Source organism: Tamandua tetradactyla, chromosome 10 (assembly GCF_023851605.1).
Source record: "Tamandua tetradactyla isolate mTamTet1 chromosome 10, mTamTet1.pri, whole genome shotgun sequence".
Classification (NCBI taxonomy): Eukaryota; Metazoa; Chordata; class Mammalia; order Pilosa; family Myrmecophagidae; genus Tamandua; species Tamandua tetradactyla.
In genome coordinates, this window is record NC_135336.1 from 7,830,398 (window position 1) to 7,849,545 (window position 19,148).

The 19,148-nt window shown below is 35.4% G+C and overlaps 1 protein-coding gene and 1 long non-coding RNA gene across 8 annotated transcripts in view; one reads left to right on the forward strand and one right to left on the reverse strand.

Moving 5' to 3' along the window:
- The window catches only part of LPP (LIM domain containing preferred translocation partner in lipoma), a 696,418-nt gene that overhangs the window by 419,725 nt on the left and 257,545 nt on the right, over positions 1–19,148 (forward strand). The window lies entirely within an intron of this gene.
- Positions 605–18,536, reverse strand: LOC143648195 (uncharacterized). The gene is made up of 3 exons (XR_013158436.1): positions 18,290–18,536; positions 6,407–6,492; positions 605–1,584 (listed from the first exon to the last, which is right to left on the reverse strand). It is a non-coding gene; the product is annotated as an uncharacterized LOC143648195 (long non-coding RNA).

The window sequence follows — 19,148 nt, forward strand, 5'->3', positions numbered from 1 at the left end:
GAGGAGGGAAAGCCCCAGGACAAGTCCCTTCTCTTGACCACAAAGTTCTATGATTTCTATCTCTCCCTCTTGAAATCTTGGTTTCACCAAAATAACATTTCTATCCTCCCCCTGTTATTCTGCCGAATTGAATGCTTATAAAAAAGGATGTACATCTAATTCCCAATACCTTATAACATTAGGCCTCAAGCAGGGAAGGAGGAGGAGTCATACAAAAAATACATATTTTTAGCGTTAGCAGGAAGAGTTCTAGGTATATAACTGACAGGCATTCATGGAGAGCTGCTTCAGTTTTCTATCAGGCTTTTGGGGGATTTTTTTTTTTTTTCTTTTTTTCTAACAGGTCTGCACTTTGAAAGAGAGTTCACAATTTTTAAGAGGAAACGTGGCCCTTTTCATTAGCTCCTTTTACTTCATGCTGAGTCATGGATGAGAGAATTTGTAGGCGGCTGAGCTGCAGGGAAAGTAATACCGTCATTTACACTTGCAGGCTGTTATGCTTTCCAGAAAACTTTTTCCGTAGGTTGCGAAAGTGATTAATCTGCTGTTAAAAATGACAAAGAAGGTTCTCTTATAAGAGACAGAATTAAATGAGGGACTTTTCTTTAAAAAGTAAGCTCTTGGTGCCAGTATTAGATTAAAAAATACACAGCAATAGATGTTTGTGTTTTATTTTTTCATCTTAATGACAGGACATTTCCTGTTTAAGTTACATCTTTTTACTTGTTTTGCTTTTGGCGTACTTCATTCTTCATGTTTTCTATCTAAATTATTCATTTTGACATCCCATTCCCTTGCTTGTTTTTGCTTTTATTTTCATATTTCTATATTTGGGCCTCACTTTTCAATATTTTCCACATTTTGTAACTTCTCAGCCTCAGATCTCTTCAGCTAGCATCCTCTTCTTTAACATTAAACCTGGTAAAGAGGGCCTGTATTCCTTCCATGATGTAACCTCTTTCTTGACAAATCCCATACATGCAACATTTCTACAACAGTTTTAAAAACTTGAACAAGAATTGTTTGGTGTCATTTAGATGAAACATCACTGCCTTGAAATTTTAGAAATCACATTTTTCTTTATTTCTCGTTTTAAGAATGGCTTTGAGATGTAAAACTTTCCCACTGAGAATTGGTTAAGTGTGTATTGGTATTTTCTTTTCTCTAGGAATCATGGATTTCAGCTTGCCGTCTAAATAAACAAATATATAAATAACATGGCACAACCTTACTATTTTACAAATCCACCGAGAATCATGTTAGATAATTCAGAGTTCTCAAAAGGTAGAATGCCATGTTAGAATCTTGTGAAGCTTGTTGCCTTTAGTATTTCAGAGCTTGGTTTTTATAGTATGTACTCATGGGTTGTTAAAATGCACAGACTTGACCCTGTTCCTTCTACATCTTTGTATTCCTCAGCTCCATTATCATTTGATATTATGCATGTCAGACTACTTTGCTCTTTCTTCTCTTTATTTTGAAGACTGGCCTCTATGTTTGAGCTCAGAGCTTGGCAAATGAGTGGTGGGCTTATGGGGAGTCAGGTACAGACAATTTTCTCACAACTCTGGCAGCTCTGTTGCCCTGTGAAAAAAAGAAGAGACAAAATAGAAATGGCCTCCTTTCCATTGGAATGGACTAGCATAGAGAACCTGACATCCTTCTTTAGTTCTAAAGTACAGGTATATATATACACCTCATTTTCCCCTGGGCTATGAATCTAGATTTTTAAATTCTAAGGTTGAATAAATTCATTTTTACCAATGAAAACCTGCTCTCAATATATATTTATATAAGTATTTCCTGGGGAAAAGCAGAGGACATGTAAATGCACTTGTTTTAAATCCAAATAGCCAAGTTTATTTCTGCTCCTTTATTAAATGTGTATGAAATGTATGTAAACATATATCTAAGTATTTATAGATATCTATCAATCCATGTAGACAGCAGCATTATTAGATAGCACTGTTTGATAGTTTCTTTACCCGTCAGTGTGCTGTCATGTTGAACTCATGGTTCCATATATTTACCGTTAGATTACACTTTTGGGGGGGGCGTGGTCATTGAAACAGGATGAGGTGTGGAAATCTTTTACATTCCTTTTTTTAATAGAACAAGGTAATTGCTACCTACAGAAGTGGCTATTTGCAAGTTTGTTTCAGTTTTCATAGCAACATGGAATAGCTTTCAAACCAAAGGAAAATGTCATTCTCCCCTTCACCATTTTTTTTTTTTTTGATGTTTCTGTTGTTGAGATTAGCTGTCTTAATTTAAGTTGATGGCAGTTTTTAAGTTAGGAACCCTTTGATTTGACATTTTTAAAAGGAAAAGGTTCTGTGCGTCTTCTGAAAGAGTCTTTGTCTAAAATAAATGCCAGCGACAGGATTTAGACCAAAAAGTAGTCATGAAGCAACAGTAATGAGATATGATTGTGGTTTAGTTTGAGGAAAAAAAAAAAAGCTCTGCAGGGAACAGTTACAAGTGCAGTAAATTTTGAATCACTGCTAAATAGGTCTCATTAGTCTGCCATTGAATATGTTTAATTGACTTTAGAAAAGGAATCTGGAAAACCTTGGGAAGTAGCACATATAAGACAACTTGGTGTTAAACTAATAAAAGCATTAGAGTATCTGTTTTAAAAATTAGGAACAGTTTTATTTGCATGTGGGGGGGGTTCACAAAGCTGCACCCATTTCAAGAACACATGCTTATTTGATAGAAAAGCCATTTATATCTCCTAAGAGAAACGATCTGCAGAAAGCTGGATGATGTAATATGTGCCACTTACCTATGAGTTTCTCCCTTCGCCCTAGATATTTTCAACAAAATATAATGAACCTTAAATGCCATTCTAAAGGAAGTTGACTCTCTGCTGAGGACTGGAACACAAGAGGGCATTTATAGTGATTATTTTCATTTTGTTATACTACAAAGTCTGCAAAGTTGGAATGCCAGATGCTGAATTCTATTAGTGCAATGCATCTTTAATTAAATAGTATATTGGCCATATAATTAATAATGTGATCTAGTGCCATAAGCTTATTCAGAAATTATCATACTTCCTGTATAATAGGCTAATAAAAAGGCAGTGTGTTTTGAAGCAGTCTCCCTTAAAGTGATTGTGTTTTGTGTCTGTTGAATTTTGAATTCAGATTTATAGATTGTTGGCTAGAATTTTCTGATACAATGCACTCAAGCCTTTAATGTGACAAGGAATCTTGTAAGATCTATAGTTATTTCACTTGCTTTAAAAAAAGTTAGTTTTCTTGTTTTTTAGTGGGCTCACTATTAAAGAGGTTTATTTAAGGAATACTTCACCTATTCACTTTGTGCTACCTCTATCCTCTAACTCCCTGAACAAACCCCACACAATATAAAAATAATAATTTGAAATGTTGGAGCTCATCGGGTCTTGATGGTTCCTGATGAATGGACGATCATGCTTTTTGTTCTGTGGTCATTGTTGATGTTTCAATTTTTACAATATATGCTAACATGTTAATTGAATTCTCTAGTAGTCCAGTGAGGAAGGAATTTTAAATGGAACTACATATGGAGAAAAAAGGAAAAAAAATGCATTTAAAAATGTTAAGTTTCTTTTAAACTAAGATCATACATACAAATAGAATTGTTTGTATAACTATGACAATTGAGTTTTACATAATAAAAAGTATTTTGCAAGCTGCCTTTTTCAAGACTGTTAGAAAATGTCACCCTCAGCCAAACAGAAATAATTTGCTTCAGAGGTATGTGTCCTTACCTTAACGAACCAATAGTGCTCTCTTCAGAGAGTAATTGCTCTCTCATAATGTAGTTGTTTTGTTTTGTTTTGGTTTTGTCCCCAGCACTGTGTCCCTCCCCTGACCTTCTTTTGCACTAATATCTGTCTCTTAATTCTATCAGATTAGTTGTCAACAAAATTAAAGGCAGATGTTACCCTTCACAGTCTGTCCTGGTCTAATTTTGCAACCTTCTCTCTATGTACTTGCCTTTGTGTAGCTTAGAGGTGGTTTAGAGCAACTTTGGAGTCACTATTCAGATCCCAGCTTCCACATTTATTAATCCTCTGATCTTGAACAAATTAAACTCAAGAGACGTCAGTTTTCTTGGCTATAAAATGGGGATAATAGATTCTTTCTCAGTTATAGGCAAATTATTAGAAAAGGACTACATAATATGCATCGACTGATGTCCAATTCCTGCCAAATGTATTTATTTTTCCTAGCATTTTGTTTGTGCTTCTGCTCACATCATTTGCTCCTAATGGAATCCACCTGCCCGCTCCTCTAACACACCTGTGTGCACATGCATGCATACACACAGACACAAACCAATCTTTGTGTTCTAATATGACCTATTCCATATGACGCAGCTCAGAGAGCTACTGCTATCTGCCTGCCAGTCTGGAAATAGTCCTTGATGGGAAACTTTATGTTATTTAGCATTCTCTATTATATGTTATAGGTATTTGCACGCCTTTTTTATTTCTTTTTGTTGGTCTATGAACCCCTTGAGTTCAGAGATCTGGTATGATTTATATCCATACTCAATAAGCTTTGTGATGAGTTGTGCTTATTTAATTATTTAACAAGTGTATAATTATTTAATTAGTATATATTAAATATATTATATATTTTATATATGTTACTATCTTATCAATCTTATGATATCATTATATCTTATTTGAGGCACTTTTTGAATATATATGGTATGCTCCTTATTTTTGCATTGCCTACCTTATTGACAAAGGTCAGTTAGTCCCTTTAACCAATACATGAGTTCCACTTGTGCTTCCTTCCCTCATTTAGTCCTCAGATGGTTTGTGGAAGAATGGCAAGTTATATTCTGAATACTATAATGCAGTTTATAAAAATATGATACCCTGAAATGAAGTTGTAACACCCTGAATTCCACAATAAAACTTATAGTGCACTATTTGTTTACTGAAAGGTAGTTTTATTTTTATATGTTGAAACTATTTACTTAACCATGTTTTTTAAAATGTTGTGAAATCATAAGACAATAGTTCCTCAGATTCTATAGGAAATACTTTATTACTGAATATGGTTTTTCTACTTAGCCATGTTTTTTAAAATGTCATTAAATCATAAAACAATAGTTTCTCTGTCTATAGGGAAATGCTTTATTATTGAATATTTTTTAAGATTGTAGTTTTTTAAAAATTGAATTAAAGACATAACGTGTAGGTCCATTTTAAGAGATATAAGATTGGGAGCATTTTTGCTTGCTTTTGTTTCATTTTATGTTGTTTTTGTTTGTTTTTTTTTATCATTGCTGGAAAGTCTGCTTTTAATTTCTTTTATATTACATAGCACTCTTTTACATAGAGCCCTTAGAAATAAATAACGTCTCCAGTTCTCTGGTGCTGAACAAAGCTTCATTTATTCTAGAGTGGTAAATTTAATATTGCAGACCCAGGTAAGTGATATAAAAAATGAAGCAGACTAACTGTATGGCTTTTTGCTAATGGTATTTTAGGCTGTGTTCTCTCAATATAGATTTTTCTTGTTTGCATTTTCTAGGAATATCTATATTTTCTTCCATATTTCTTAAAGCACGTATTTTCTCAACATTTTTTGATAGACGTATTACAAAAGAAGTGTTTTATGTTCCCCTCCATTATAGGACAAGCCACAGCACAAGCAAGAAGATTGTTAACTCACACCTGGCATCTGATAGGGAAGTAGGAAGGCCTGGAGAGGGTGGGGCAAGTTTGAGGGGCCATCCACACCCTGCTTTAACCTTAGCTTACCCGTAGGAATGCAGGCCCAACTTGCTAGATCTCTGGGATTGAGTTTAGTAGCCCATGTTTTCTAAGGTCCTCCAATTTATGATTTTCAGCACCACTATACAATTGAGTCAGGTTAGTGCTTGATTTACAAAACCAAACTGGTGATTCTCTTCTGACCTCAAATCCCCAGTTTTAAACTATTTAGACGAAGTATGTGAAATGAACACAATAGTTTTGTTGTTGTGGTGGTGGTAGTCTTTTGTCTTCAGTCCCCCTTCCCTTTGAGGGGTCATAGAGGAATCTCCATAGCCAGGTGATTGCTTTCTGAGTCAGAGGAAAATTTTGTCTTTGAATTATGATCAGAAGTGAAATTATTCAGGTCGGGTGGACACATACACTGTGCTTCCCCATAAAATTGCCTGGCATCTCTGTTACCATAATCGTGACTGCTGTGTTATTTGCACTTCATATTTGGAGATACCATTGTAAGAGCAAAAGTTGCTTGACAAAGATAAGCTGGGACTGAATTTCTATGTAGTTAGTTAATGCTCGAGGAGTCTTTTTCCCCCAGATCCTCTGCACCAAATTAAACCCTCCTCATTTCTTGCCTGGATTATTGCAGTAGCTTCTTGTCTGACTCGCTTTATGTTCTACCTGTAAGGACACATGACTGCCAGGTTAATATTCCTTCAGCTCAGCCCTGGTCGCATCTTCTACAGTCGGCTTCTTGGCAATCTAACCTGTTACAAGATAGAAAGAACACAGTAACGATAATGATAATAACAGTAATAATAAATGACTGCTCTTATATGCTCCATCCCCAAATAACAATTGTCTTGTGACAACTAGGCTTCTGGAATTCAATATCAGAAAGTTTAACACTGAGGTATTTGGCAAGTGTCTGAATTGCTGTGTATTGTGTGGCTGATTGAAAGAAGATAATCTGATATGCATGAGAAGTGAGTAGGCGGGGAGTTGACATTTTGTTAGAAGTGCATGCCTGGTATTTTGATATACCATTGTACCTCCTCAAATCTTTGTTATCAGAAACAAGCTACTTTGTAAAGAGCATAATTCAGGCCAGTGGAAAAAATCATAATGCTGTACATCCAGGTCTCAGTTTTGCCACTAAAAATATATATCAAATGGTAGGTTATTACATTTGAATTTTCTTATCTGTTAAAGCAGATTGACTACTTGGTTACCACATTGTACCCAAATTTTTGAAGATTTTTTTTTTTTGCATGGTATCTATTGTATAATGCTAAGTGAGAAAATGAGATACAAAACTGCACATAGAATCACAAATGTTCATACCACACCCACACTACATCAGTATTAAACACACACATGCATGGGTATGCACAGGAAAAAATACTTGGAAATAAATTTACCAAAATTTAGCAATTATTGTCATTAAGTGTTTGAATTATGTTTTTTTTTTTTCATTTTCTTTCTTTTTTTACTCTTATTGTTATTTCCTGTTTTCTACAATGAACACCATTTTAATGAAGACATGGGAATCTTACATGAGGGCTCCTTCCCTGATATCCCCAGCTCTCTTCTGATATCCCCCTATCTCAAAGAAATGCTATTGTCTAGGTAATTCTTATATACTCTAAAGTTGAGAACTACTGTTCCACACTATATAACTTGAGAATAAGTGTCATGCTCTAATATGTATCTCTTCATCCTTCCATTCACAACTAATAATGAATGATGGCATTCTGTTCAAACAGTATTAGAAATCATGGAAACTCACAGGAATAAATGCTGTTAAAAGTGGTCTCTTTTATATATATATATATATAATAGTAACATATCTTTTGGAATGCTTCTGTTTCCTACCATCTGTGAAATTTATCTCTGGGTAATCGTATGTTTTGTTTTGTTTTTGCTGCTGAGGTTTTAAGGGCAGAAATCCAATAATAAAATAAATAGTTCTATGATTACCCCTCTGATGCATTGGATCCCTTGTGTTTCTTTTTGCTCTCTGTGATTCCCTTTTACTCTCCAAATAATAATATAGCTGACTGTTTGCATTGTTCCCTTATTTCTATAATGCCCTTTCCCCTAGAACCCACAGGGATTAACACATACCTATATGCACATATATGCGTACACACACGCGCGCAGGCCAGATAGAGACAGTTAATACCATTTCTTAAAATTAATTAAATTCCATACTTGAATATATTATATTTGTTTTGCCAAGATGTTTTGGACACCTCTGATGCCTTAATCTTTGTGCCACCAAATTCTATGTGTTATGGAAGGATGAAGAGATACATATTAGAGCATGATACTTATTCTCAAGTTATATAGTGTGGAACAGTAGTTCTCAACTTTAGAGTATATAAGAATTACCTAGACAATCAATAGCATTTATTTGAGATAGGGGGATTACAGAGGAAGAGCTGGCTAGGGAAGATGCCCAAGAGTGAGCTCAGCTAACTTATATCATCTTGTATCTGTGTACTAAGTGAAATATTGTTAGCAACCCCCTTGAAGGAGCAGAAGCTGAGTCACAGAGACAGCTGCAATTTGCCTAAGGTCATCAAATAGTTAGAGGAGAATTGAGGACCCTGTTCTGTAGCCTCTTAGACCAGTGTCCTTTGGCTGTTTGGAACTCAGCTCTGTGTTTTAAAAAATGAATGGTTTGCACTGTGTTCCACATAGAGTTTTTCAGACTTCTGGGAATATGAGACATTTCCACTGATTTTCTGCCTGTTTCCCTAACTATAGTTGGGTTTCTTGAGGCTAGGGATGGGCACTTGTTACCAGCAGCTGACAAAATCCTTAGTATTTAGAAGGTGGTCAGTTAATGAAAGATGACAGTATGAACCACACCATTTTCCACAAAGAAATTCTAAAGTCACGCACTTACAGCCAACGAAAGGCTGTGTTCCTTTGCTTTGGGATGGAAAATACAGTGCGTTCTCTGAAAGGGAAAGATATTTGGAGATATGAGTGTTTTTTTCTTTTTGTTAATCTATTTTACTTTAAATATAAATATACATTCTTGTTTTATTGTAAAAAGGAATAAAATAAAATAGAAACAATACCTATATTCCTAAGACACATAGTTACTACTATTTTTTTATTCACGTATTGAACGTTAATCATACTATGTGGGTTTATATTTTCTTATTTTCATTTAATCATTAAACCCCTCATGCTGTAATATTAAGAATTTTGAAACATATATAGATCATGAGATTTATAAAAATGAATCCAAAAATAGTGTCAGAATGAGAAGGGTCTCTCAGTTTATGAACCATACTGAAGCACCTCAGGTGTCAGAATTTATCTGAGATCAAAGGAGCTAGGTTCCTTAGGCCGCTTCATCCAAATGGGCTCTTTGGATTCTTCTGATCAAATCCTCTCAAGGAAACTAAGCCCCGAGTGAATTTGTTTAGACTCAGGACCTCCAGACCGCATTGTCTCAGATTAAAACTGTGTCCCAAAGAATATTTATATTTGAATTGGTTGTCATTTATCACATTTAAATCCTGAAATAATTTTTAAAAAGGGTGAAATAAATATGTTACCCTCAAAAGGAAGTTTTGCTGCAAGAATGAGTCCCAAATGTTTGAAATCTCTCTGCAATTTCTACCTCCAGACTGATGAAATAGTTCGGTAACTGTGCTGATACCCTCCCCTTGGCTTAGCCATCATTTCCTTGGTGTCACAGTATACCACGGCTGAAATAATGGTGGCTATCTAGAAAAGAGAAAATATTATTTCTTGACACTCCATATTCTAGGGATTTGAACTGTACTTCATGATCTAAAATATCAAATAGGCTCTCTTAACAAAGTTTTCAAAATTATTAATGGGCAAAACAGCAAGGAGAGATTTATAGGTCCATTCAAACCAGACCTTTTTCCTTTTTTTGCTTTTGCCATTAATGTTCTTTTTAAGAAGACTGTTTATATTGTAAAAATGCTGTGCCAGTTGCCTTCCACCACCTCTGAGGTTGTAAACTCAATCCTGTTTTCTAAATAGTTGCCCAGAGAAACCGAGAAGAGAGAGCTACCTTAAATCCTGTATTCAGTGATTGAGTGACAAAGACAGGCAGAGGAGACACCCTTGCTTTCTGAGTACCCCTCCTTAGTCTCACCCTTTTCAGGCCACACCAACCACTAGAAATGAATCTAACCGATGTGGTCATTGCAGGATTTATCTGGGCATTTGCTGAACCTGCCCACAATTTATTTTTATTTCTTCCGATAGACTGGATTTGGCACAGGAGAGTGAATTCTTTCTGGAACAGCAGATGTGCCTGGTACACTCGTTTGCTGTAACCATTTGTGCTGTGGTTGAAATTTTTTTTTTTTAAGGCTGCAGAATTGTTGAAGGGGGAGGGTTAAGAAAACCAGAACCATTTTAGCGATTATGCAAAGTTAGAATGTGAGTAATTTTGCTGCAGTTAGTCATTATGTGCTTTCATAGCTTGTTTTACAAGGATAAAGGGATGTGTACAGGTTTGGTGAATAGAGCTCTTATTTGTCCATAATAGTTTTTCTTTATGAAATCATTTTCTACCCTTCCTCCTACTCTGGTGAAAGTGCCTTTGCCTTAGAAATTATACCCTTCTGTGATCCAGCCCCTTTATCCCTTTACAATAAGTGGACAAACAGCCTCCATTTCTGAGAACAAATATGTTAGAAGTGAAACTTGTTTTTTTCCCCCACACAATATATAATGTGGTTGACGTTTATTCAAGTCATAATCATATAGTGATCATTTAAAAATGAGCATGTTTTCTGCAAAAAAAAAAAAGAGAGAAGGGAAAACATCTAGTGACTTTGTTCTGAGCTTAATGTGCTAGGAATATGGTGTCTTTTCAATATATTATGTGAAATAATTGATAGGTCTTAGCACATTTTGCTCATTGAATTCTGTGAACACCATGACATGCCACCTATTCTCTTTTGCTTTGCTTTTGTCACCCATTTTCCTTTGGATATGTGTGAACGAAGGCCTTTTTATTTCCACTGAAGCAAATATAGCCATCTGCATACACTGGTGGCTTCCCTTACTGAATTTCACTATTTTTTGGAAACTCCTGTGTGAAAACATAGCAATTCTACTTGTCCCCATTGAGCCTTTTTGGTGATTCCCATGCACTGTTGCCTGGTTTCTATACTGAGGTCCATTCTCGTTGTAAAATAGAAGTGAATTTGTTGCTATTTTATGGACTTATGAGGAGGTTCTGGTCAGTCTGTGTTGTGACAGTAGAAAAACTGATCTTAGAGTGTGGAAAACTGGGTGCTTATCTTCACTCTGTCAAGACTTTATCATTTTGGACAAATCTATCCTGAACTTTCCTTGAGGGAAGGATGGAAATTTATGATCTTCAAATTCCTTCAAGCCCTAATACTCCATGATTCTGTAGAGATTATTGTGTATTTTAATTAGGCACAAATCAACTTCAGTGCTTCGTTCTCAAAACTTTCTTCATGATTAAATCCCAAAGGTGGTCATATTTTATCTTTTACCACTTACATGCAAATTTCACCAAGGTGAAACCTCCAGAGAACTTGGGGGTTTCCTCAGAGAAGGGATCCCACAGATTTTCTTCATCTTTTTTTTTTTTTTTTTTACTGGCTTCTGAGTAGCACTGATAGACTGGAAAGGTTGATTCTATTATAGAAGTTGATTATAACCAAAAACTACCGAACCACACTCACCACATTTCCTGTTACCTACAGCTAAGAAACCCAAAATGCATAAACTAATTTAGAGTATTTTTATTAGCTTGAATTGCAGCGCCCTCTGTCATACTTGAATACTTCTCAGTTGAATGGCTGAGAATTTAGCTTCATAAAACTAGTGGGAAATAGAGAAGAATGTAGAGTGGTTATAATTTAGCCAACCACTGCCATTACTTTATTGCATTAAGCGGCTTCTGTGAAATTTGTCAATAATGCAATATTGAAATAACTTTCACTGAACAAAACTTTTTTTGTTTGCTCTTTGGAGGGGGTCACATTTCATTCTTTTTCTATGTGAGTATCCCATTATTGGAGCACCATTTGTTGAATTTTTGTTTGTTTTTTCTTTCTTTGTTTGCCTGTTTGTTTGTTTGAAAAGTGCTTGGGCCAGGAATTGAACCCAGGTCTCCCACGGCAGGCAAGAATTCTACCACTGAACTACCCTTGCACTGCCAAACAAATTCTTATGGAGTATCTACTTGCTAGACGCTAAGGATAGAATGTTGAATGAGGAAATCTTTGCCCATATAGAACTTATAAGGGAATATAACTTTACAGAAGCAATTACAGGATAATAACAAGTGCCATTATAAGGGAAGCACGGTGTGTTAAAGTGACACCAATGATAACCAACTTAGTTTGACATGGGGGGTCAGGAGTGGCTCCCCTGAAGAAATCTTACTTTACTTGAAACCTGAAGGGTGAAAACTGTTTGGGAAGGGGAGGTGGGAGCAGATGAGAAAGTGTTTGAGTTTGGGTATCCACAGTCTGATTGCAGCATGGAATCCCAGAGAGAGGGATATGAGAGAGGACCCTGGAAAGGAAAGTAGTGACTATTAGGAAGGAATTTAGACTTTGTCCTAAGAACATTGAGAACCTTTGGGGAATTTTGATCAATGAATGGCAATAATCAGATTTGGGTTTTAGAACTGTCATTTTTATTGAAACATAGAAAAATATTTATCTATCTATCCATCTATATCTATATGTCTATCTGTCTGTATTTAGAGAGGGAGAGGGAGAAAGCGAGAGATTGTACTAAACTAAGTCTCCAATGACAGGAAACTGAACTAGGAGACTATGAATTATTGAGAGTAAGAACTGTAAGGAATCAAAGTAAGTAGGAGATGGAATGGGCAAATTTACAAATCTAAGGAGAAAAAATATATAAATGACCATGTTTATAGCATTCAATCACATTACTAAAATGTTGAGGTACCTACCAACCTTAAAGTGTTCTTATTTGCATAGTTTTTGACAATTTGCACATGCAAATATTATTTTACTTGACTTTACATACCTTTATTTTGAATACGTATTTCCACTTTGATTGAATTAGCCCTCATCACAATGGCAATTCATCATTGTGCCAGCCAGACGCATGCTAGGGACTAAATATACTATACTGTATCAATATTTATATATATAGAAATCTCAGAAACCTCTCCAGTTCAAAACCAATGACACAAAACCTCATTTGAGAGTCATATGGGGAAAAAAATACACTCCTTATAAATGCTGACTTTCTTGGTTTTAACATGATAATCTGCTCATGTCATGAATACATGAGAGCAGGTCCTCACACCTGGATTATTGCTTCTCTGTCTAATAGTTGGGATTAGGAAATGAGGATTTTCAAGGTCGCATCTTGGTGCTCCCAATAGATTTAATTTTATTTATGGTTAAAAGAAAAAAAAAAAAACAACTTGACAAACTGGCACTGATATCTCTACTCATCCAGGAAGCTGTCTTTACAAATTCATTTGCCTGTTCAGAAGTGCTGTAAGAATTAATTAAGATGGAAAAGCTTCTAAGACAAAAACTGTTCTGGAGTGCCGCACCAGACCGTACTGTTTTCTGCTATTTCCGACACCGAAGCTATTAAGAATAGCCCATTGCTAGCTGTAGTCTGCGTTTGCAGAGCACGGTGCTGTGAAATGAGCAAGTGCTAGTACATCGCACAGAAATAAGATATGTATGTCTGCATATCTGTGTTACAAAGTCTCTGGGGGCATGTAAGAGATGTGCATGTGTGGTTTATGTGTCCTTCCAGGACCTAAAATTAGTATATTAGTAGTATCGCTTTATTGGCAGCAATGCTTCGACCTCAGTCCCACTAATTAAGATCATAATAGTTTGATTTCAAAAGTAACTTTTGAGATCATTTTAACTCATCACCAGATTTCAGCTACTGTTTTTAAGGTAACTTTCCTTTAATGTGGAAATACTGTAGAATACAAAGATGAAGATGAAATTACTTTTAATTGAATCATCTATCCTGTATTTCATCTTTTTAAAAAAATATTTTCAAGCCGCTGTGAATCACCCACAAGTTGAAAACAAAATACAATAGAGTATTTCATTTTGTTTTGTTTCATCTTGTTCTTGTTCATCTTCTACTTTATGTGCCTGGTAGTTTTGGGTTTTTTTTTTGGGGGGGGATACTATTAATATATATGTATTTCTTTCTCTGATTAGAAAAGTAATATATGTTTGTGGTAGAAACTTTGGGAAATAAAAAAATAATTCAGAAGACCTAAAAATTAGCCCCATAAAATAAACACGGTTATCAGTTTTGGAATATGTCCTTTTAGCTATATGTGAATGAATGTATATGTACAAGATATAGACTGATAGATACATATATTGATTAATAGATATAAGATAATGTTTACTAAACAGTTGTTAAAACTTATAAATTATTGATAGGTTTTGAAACATTTTTTATGACAGTTTTTAATGACCACATAGTATTCCATTATATAAATGTAGCATAATTTATATAGCCAGTTCCCATATCTTGAATATTTACATTGCTTATAAACTTTCACTTTAATAAATTACATTACCATGAGCATCTCCTGCAACTGAGTATATGCCATCTGTATTGATTACCTTAGATTAAATTACCTGAAATAAAAGTACTGGTTTAAGAGATAGCAACTTTGTTAGGGCTTCTGTTACATATTAACAAATTATCCCACAGACAGGTTATCCATACAGAGTTTATAGAAACAAACATTACCTTGATCCTGAAGTTTAAATTATATAAATTTAATAAATTTAATACCGTATGAAGACAATTGGTATTCCAATTGGGTCAGCGCCCCCTCCTATCACTCATATTCCCCAATTCTAATTATTATTCCCCATTCTGTTTTAATGGCACTGCCCCGAAAAGGTAGTTCCAAACTCTGGTTTCAAATGAGAATCAGCTGGCCCCTTGCCTTTTAATTTCCCAATTTGACTCTGTGAGTGGGTCTAAGAAAATTTGTATTTAAAAGCCTAAATAATTCTGTTGTGCCACCAGCTTTGAGAAGCAGTTCCCTAAATGTATAATATTATGTTTATATGTTGTTCTCTTAATCAGTTAGGTGATTTTCCATCTCACGGTGTCATCTGTCAGTCGAGTGGTGTGAGAGCCCTGGGTGGATAAGAAATAGAGCTGCAGGTATTAAATCCTGAGTTATGGAAGATGATTAACCAGATGACTCAAGAGGGCAGAAATTGTATTCCTATGTTCAGGGTTAGCAGAGAATGATGACATAATTTTTCACTGAGCCAAAAACAAATAGCAAATGAGCAGTGCATTCTATTATAACTTAAATAAGCTGTGTTTGCACCTTTCCTCAATCAGAAACCAAGTCTATCCATTCATTTATTCAGGAATTATTTATTTAGGACCACCGCCTGGCACTAATCCTTAATGATGAGAGAAAGCATTTATTTGCTATTAAAACTCATTGAATAACTCCAGAACTTACTCTTAGAATCACTGAATTTTGAATATCACCAAACCTTCTCTTAGAGAAGTAGTATCTTAGAAGAGCAAGAAGCATGCAGGTGCTCCCCAATCCTGCCCCTCTCTCAATAAAGTTCACATTTTATCTGGACTTATAAAGTAAGATTTTTATTTGAAGAAAAAGATAAGCTACTTATTTAAAGGAGGAAGAAAAAAACACTAAGTATTCTTCAGTCTCCTCCATGTTTAGATGAGAAATCTAGAGAAGTAGCTTGACTTTTTCAAGTGTTGCACACCTCTAAACATTGGCAGAGCTTTCGGCAGAAATTTCTTTCTAAGTGTTCTGTGTTTATGGTGTATGATTATCAATCTCATTAAGCACCCTCCTTAATGATATTTCTGTTTTCCAGTGTCCGCAACTTAGCTAAGTTGCAAAATGGCACCCCATGCACTAGATTGGGCCCCTAGAGAAGTCTTTTATTTGGGCTTCCTTGTGTTTACAAAAATAAATAGATTAGGTGATAGATAGATAGATAGATAGATAGGTAAATAGATAGGTAGAAAGAAAGAAGAAAAACTTTAAAGTCAAAATAGTACAGAGGATCCACTTTCCATGTAGCAGCAACCAGTGACACAATATAGAGGTTGCATTTAGACAAAGTATGAACTCTTCACCGTTTCACAGTCTGCATCACTCTCCAGATATTGACTTTGAGATATTGACATTGACCATCATTTGTTTTTCATCTCTTGTTTACTCAGTTGTTTTTCCTCTAGGAGAAAATATTTTTCGGTACCCATACCTTGATTGCATGTCTCTTAAAAATAGGAAAACTATAGACAGAATATCATAAAATGAGATCTATTTTACTCTTTCATCACCTGAGAGAGGTAGAGTGGGTTTTAAAACCCCAGGTTTGTAGAGCCAGATGCCCTGGATTTGAAGTATCTGCCACCTGCTTGCTATAGCACCTTGGAAAATCTCTCTATATATCACTATATTCATCTAGAAAATAAGGATAAGACTAGTTCTGTCTCAAGGGTGGTTGGGAAGATTAAATATAAAGTATATTGAACAAAAAATGTTTACACAAAGTAAATACTTTATAAATGTTTGCTATTATACATTTTTGTTATTGCCTTTGGGCATTTTAGTTTATATTTCCTGTCACAGGAATATCCAGAGCGGATAACTGCAAGTGAAAAATAGTTTTTCATGTCTTGTTCAAATAACATTAAAAGAGTCTTCATAAAAATATAATTGAAATGAAATACTTATAATCACAATCTTCTTTCAAATCATCTACCTCCCTTCCATGTTTTCTCTAATACTTGTCCATATGGGAACATCATTCTATGTAGCTTCAATCCGTTTATGCTTAGGATTTCATATTCTGTAGTTTTCTTTTAACATTTGCATTTTCATTTAACACCTTAAACATTTTTGCAAGTCACTATATAATTGGAATCAAAATCATAAAAGGGGACACTTGAGATTGTATTTATGTTGCTAAAATAAAAATAGGGCTGTACAACACAGTGAACCCTATTGTAAATGATGAATGATAATGCATTTGTAAAAATGTGCTTTCATGAACTGTAACAAATGTACCACGCTAATACAAAGTGTTATTAATAGGTGGTTTGTGGAAAATCTATTTTATACATAATTCTATAAACTTACAATTTCTCTAATTAAAAACCAATCAGAACTGTTCCAGCCAATCCTAAAGAATACCCAGGGCAATATATAAGATTCCACAAGGGTTCCATGTACTAAGGTAACTTGCCAGAAACCTGCAACCTCCAGATGGGTCCCTGGACCAGGTAAGTCCTGAAACGTCGAGGGCCCAGTCTCTCCAGAAGATCAGGCAGTTCCATCTTCCTACCCCGTATTAGCAACAGACCCTTTCAACCTGAAAAAGTTAGAATGGCCATAGCCCAAATACTGCTAAACAGAGGAATGGAAAGATCAAAGGTGATGGTGGAGATATATAGAGAAGATAGGATTTAACAAAGGAATATGAATGCTGAATCATTAAATTGTTATCTCTTTAATTCTCCAGTATCTTAGAACGGCTAGAAGTAAAAACCTAAAATTGTGGAATTGTAGCTCATGTCAAACTCTGAAATATGTTCTACAACTAATCGTTGTTTTGTGCTTTGAAATTTATTGCTTTTTTTGCATATATGTTATGTTTCACAAAAAAGAAAAAAAGGTCTATTGAGATGATAAAAAAATATTTAATCCTTCTAGCCTCCTATATTCTGGAGCAGCTGGAAGGAAAAATCTGAGAGGATGACATAGTAGCCCATGACACACTCTGGGATCTGTCCTGTAATTATTTATTGAAGAGTGCTTTGAAAACTATTGCTATTTTATTTGTTTGCTTTGTATATGTTATATTATACAATTAAAAAGTTATTTTTAAAATGTTGTGAACAAGCAGTTGACCAAGATGGCAACGTAAGATGTTTCAGGATACTCCCCTGGCACAGTGTGGAGACAGCGTACACTCCAATTATGGGACCCTGGACATGTTCCAGAGGAAGCAAAGTAAACTCTAGGTGCAAAATGTCTATTTCGTAGGAAACACAGGGAGAAAATTCCAATAAATGGGAGAATGCTTTAGGCAATAAATAAGCAAGCACAAGGCCGGGACAAGATACAGGCTCAGAAAAGACAGAGAGGACCCTCAACTTCGCATTTTCCTCAGGCTCATCTTGTTCACACGAAGGTGGAATTCTGCAGAAGGACACCAGCCAATGCAAAGCCGATTTGCAGGTACTCTAAAAGATGTTTTTTTTCCCCCTTGCATTTTTTGATTTTGTTAGTTTCTGGCACTCAAGAAAATCTCTGTCATATCATGAATTGAATAAAACTTAGGAGACAGATAGCTCACGGACTAAGTCCCAGAATTAACCCTTTAAAATGTTAATGTATGATGTTGTTCTAATTTGCTAGCTGCCAGAATGCAACACACCAGAGACGGATTGGCTTTTAATAAAAGGGGATTTATTTTGTTAGTTCTTCAGAGGAAAGGCAGCTAACTTTCAACTGAGGCTCTTTCTTACCTCGGAAGGCACAGGGTGATCTCTGCTCGCCTTCTCTCCAGGCCTCTGGGTTCCAACAACTTTTCCCAGGGTGATTTCTTTCTGCATCTCCAAAGGCCTGGGATGAGCTGCGAGTACCGAGATGAGGTATGCTGAGCTGCTTGGGCTGTGCTACGTTGGACTCTCTCATTTAAGCACCAGCCAATTAAGTCCAACATCATTCATTGCAGCAGGCACGCCTCCTAGCCGACTGCAGATGTAATCAGCAACAGATGAGGTTCACATACCAATGGCTCATGTCCACAGCAACAGAATTAGGTGCTTTCACCTGGCCAAGTTGACAACTGAATCTACTGCCACAGATGTGTACCAAAAAATGACAAACAGTAAATGATAGCCCATCCAAAAAGGAGTAAAATAAACATTGAGAAACCATCAGTAAAGAAGACCAGACTTTGATTAAAGATTAAAAAGAAAAAGAAAAATCATCCTCAATATGCTCAAATAGATAAAGGACAACACAAAGATCTAAAGGAAATATGAGACTCTTAATAAATTGGTAGAAATTTTAATAAGAACCCGAACAGAAATACTGGAGCTGAAGACCACAATAATGGAAATGAAAAATTCCCTAGATTTCAATGGTATATTGGAACTGACAGATGAAAGACTCAGTGAACCCAATGACAAGTAAATTGAAATGATTTAGGCTGAAGAAGAAAAGGAACAAAAGTGAAAAATGTGAGCCACACCTGAGACCTGTGGGACACCATCAAAGCATACCAATCTACTCATTATGGGAGTCTCCAAAGAAGAAGAAAAAAAGGAGCAGAAGGAATATCAAAGAAATTATGTTTGTAAACTTGTAAATTTAATAAAA